We start from the raw sequence: 4,327 nt of genomic DNA, 5'->3' as shown, positions 1-4,327 counted from the left end.
CCTTAAGCACACAAACATTTGAATCATGGGTGTTCCAGAAGGGCAGGAGAAAGGAAAAGTCATAGAAAATCTATTCAATGAAATAATGGAAAACTTCCTAGGTACAGGGAGAGACATGAACCTTCAGATCCAGGAGGCTCAAAGATCTCCAAACAAATTCAATCCAAAAAGATCCTCTCCAAGACACATTATAATCAAACTGGCAAAGCTCAAGGACAAAGAGAGAATCTTAAAAGAAGCAAGAGAAAATCAAGTCACCTTAAGGGAGACTCTATCAGACTAACAGCAGACTTCTCAACAGAAACTCTACAGGCCAGAAGAAAATGAGATGATATATTCAAAATACTAAAAGAAAAAAACTGCCAGTGAAGAATACTATACCCAGCAAGCCTGTCCTTCAGAAATGAGGGGAAAATAGTGTACTTTCCAGACAAAAACTGCAAGAGTTCACCACCGCACAACCAGCCCTACAAGAAATCCTCAAGGAGGTCCTCCATCTGGAATCCAAAAAACAATAATTACTACCATAAATACACAAGAAAGAACAAAACCCACTGGTGAAACAAAAATGCAAATGAGAGAAAGAAACTAAATCACAACACCACAAAATGCCATAGTGACAATGTAATAATGCTCCTACTTTATTTCTGATTTTAGCAATTTTGGTCTTCTCTCTTCTTTTCTTGGTCAGTCTAGATACAGGTTTGCAAATTTTGTTGAACTTTTAAAAGAAGCAACTATTGGTTTTGTTGATTTTCTCTACTGGTTTTTAATTCCTTATTTTATATATTACGGCTGTAATCTTTGTTATTTCCTACTTATATTTGCTTTTGGTTTAGTGTGCTCTACTTTTTCTATTTTCTTAAGTTAGATTTACATTACGGATATGAGATTTTTCTTACTTGTACTATAGGTATTTACAAGAATAAATTTTCCTCTAAGCACTGCATGAGCCCTGCATCCTATAAATTTTGGTATGTTGTACTTTGATCTTTATACCAAAGTACTCCCTAGTTTCCCTTTGATTTTTCTTTTTATTCATTGCTGACTTAGGAAAGTGCTGTTTAATTTCCATACATTTGTGAGTTTTCTAAATTTCCTTCCGTTATTATGGTCAGAGAAAATATTTTCTATGATCTTAGTCTTTTTAAAAAAAAACTTAAAGTTCATGGAAAGATCTCCATTATCTTTCAATTCTATTTTTTCCATGAAATTTTTGAAGTGCCCTTGTGTTTATATTCTAGTTTATTTTTTATGCAATTTATGTTGCTAAACTTAGACATTTAATTTATGATCTTGATTTCTTTTTATTAAGTGGACTTGTTGACTTAGAAATTAATTTGCCTTTGAAAGTTTATTCATCTTCTTCTGTTGAAATTAATTTGATTTTTGCATGCTTTTGGAAGACTTTAGAGAGCTGTTTGAAATAACTGTAGAGATTATAAAATGAAACACGTAAATTTCAATAAGTTTTACACTTCCAGTTTCTATGAAAATTTGAAGCCCTACTTTCTACAGAGTGTTTTGTTATTCAGTTTATGTATTTATTTGAACAAATAAATGTGCATATCCTTGTTTAAAAAAATTTTTAAGTTTGTGGAAAAACAGAATTGAAAGATAATACAAATCTTTCTATGAACTTTTTAAAGTACCCTCATATTTATAGAGATTAAAATTACCCAATTGATTTTAGTTGAGATTTCTAACAATGAAATCAGATAGTAGAAAATTTGAACCTAGCCAGTTAGCTCAGTAGGTTAGAGCACAGTGTTATACACCAAAGTCAAGGGTTTGGATCCCCATATTGGCCAGCTGCCAAAAAAAAGAAAAGAAAAAAAATTTGAGGTATACTATTATAAAGGAAAAGCAAAATTATCTCTATTTGCAGTTGATATGATTGCACGCCTGATAACCTAAGAGAATCCACTGGAAAACAAACAGAAAAATGTGGAGAATAAAATTAATACATAGAAACCAACAGGCATCCTTCATACAAACAAAAACTCCAGCAACATAATGGAAGAGAAGACCCTGTATGCAAGAGAAGGAAAGAGTATAAAATGCCTGGGAATAAACCTAACAAGAAATATGCAAATCCTGTATGAGAAAGACTGTCATCGAATAGGTTGTAGACAAGCTAGTACTGTATATTGTGAATTACACAGCAACTGCAGTACAGATAGCTAATACCTAATGAAACCTTTCTCCTTAGTGAAATCTAGATACCATGGTAAAGGTCATGTTCATCAGAAGTCTGAATGTTCCAGTAGGAAACAATTTCTGCTAAGCAAGCCAAAAGTCTTAAATGATCCCTAATGTAATTGTATTGCCTTAGCCTCATCGACGTTTCATTCTAGCCAAATAGGCTGAGTGTCTCCCTCTTTCCCCAATGACTTTCAAGGATGTAAGCAAGAGGCTCCTCATTTTTGAGAGAATGACATAGGGAAGCAAGGACAGAGCCAGTAGGAAAAGACTTCTAGAATAACAATTTCAACATTGAAAAAAACAGTTACAAAGCTCATGGACTTGTTCAATTTTCGGGAAAAAAAAAAAAATCCCAGACTGTACTAAGGAAGCACAGAACATGGTCTAAGGGATTTGGAAATTATAATTGTTTGCCCTGAAAGATAAATAAAGAGGGTTGAACACCCAACTTTGGATGGTCTTAGTGATACTCCAATGTGCTTATAAAATTAGATTAATTTATTAAGATTTTCAGGTTTAAAAGATTTACTCTTCCGAAGTTCTCTACTTGAAATTATTATTGTTGAGGACAGATTTAAAATGCATTAGATATATTCAGAAAATTAAATGGAAAAATAACAACCTTAATTGAGCTGACCCTCCTGCCTCCAGAAAGCTAAGATGTATGTTTCACAGGTCATTAAATGCAATATTCAAAAATGGGAGTGAAATCAGCAGAGAAACTCTACAGAGTACCAATGGCAGAGTAGCTTATGTTTCTCTTACCTTCTTTTGACTCCCATAGACTATTTTCCACTAAAGTATCACTAAAATGGACTTTTGAGCCACTGCCAAAATGAAGAGTTTCTTTTTTGGGGGAAAAGACATATTTTGGATGGTTAGAAAGGCAATTTGGTGCAAGAAAAAAAAAAAATGGGCTTTAACATTTGGTAGACATGGGCCCAAATTCTGGTTTTGTCATTTACCAGCTTGTGATACTAAGTTACTTAATCTCTCCAAGCCTCAGGGGTTTTTTTTCCTTTATAAAATGGGGACAACAGCATACACCTTGCAAGACTGTTAAGAGAATAGAAAAATTTATAAATATTTATATAGCCTATCACAGTGAGGGAGCATAGTATACTCACAATAAAATTTTGTTGAACTGCATATGTAGTAAGAATGTCAATCTTAGAAGTTATCCCTGAAAGAGAATATCATCACTGCAATGATAATGGCTATTATTTTCCTGAAAAGGATGTAATTAACTTCTACTGGGACTATTCTTGTTGCTAACAGCTTTCAAACACAGATCTAACTTTGCTCTTAGCACTCAGGCCCAACCACAAACAGATTTAATCCACATCAGTCTTCTCTTTAAAAAGGGTTATAATGGTATCAAACATTGACGGTTTTGATTGGATGACTCAAAGGATTTCCCACCTGCTGTGATTCTGATTGGCTGAGTGGAAACAATAAACTGGCCACATGTGGGTTGACCTACAAAACTCATTTTCCAACGGAAAAAAAAATGGACATTTTAGAAAAAGAATATCATCTCCAAATGAGAGGAGAGAGTTGTTTTTTCAGTAACATTATTCATTTTTATTCTGTTATATTTCTTCAGGGCCACTAGGAATAAGAGTTACCAAGAAAAAAAAATGAAAAAGAATTTAAATTTACATTTAAGGGCTTGGAAAATATTAATGAGATTTTTTAACTCTAAACATTCTCAGAGAAATAAAAATATATTTAAAGAAAATCCACAAAAATTAATCAAGATGAATGCAGAAAAATTCAGACTGAGTACTTATAGTCAAATGAATCAGTCTGCTTGGGTTTAACAATAAAAGTAAAAAGAATGGCCTGTTTGTAGTTATTTCCTTTGGTTTGAGCATGGACAAATTTTCTCTCTACTAAGAATGGGTTCTTTTATTCTCAGTTTCATTCAAGTAATAGTGGACTCAACTTTTCCTTAGCATTGTGGGATACCACACTGCGGAAATGGCTTCAAATAATGAGCACTGGTGGGTGAATGAAATGCTACTCATGTTTACACTGGCACACAGGGACAAACAAAAGCTCCAGCACACCAGCAGCATTCTGTTGATCTGCTGATTTTCTCTGATGCGGTTCCTGCCGA

The sequence above is a fragment of the Cynocephalus volans genome, chromosome X (assembly GCF_027409185.1).
Source record: "Cynocephalus volans isolate mCynVol1 chromosome X, mCynVol1.pri, whole genome shotgun sequence".
Taxonomy (NCBI): Eukaryota; Metazoa; Chordata; class Mammalia; order Dermoptera; family Cynocephalidae; genus Cynocephalus; species Cynocephalus volans.
Note: the sequence above shows the minus strand (reverse complement) of the source record.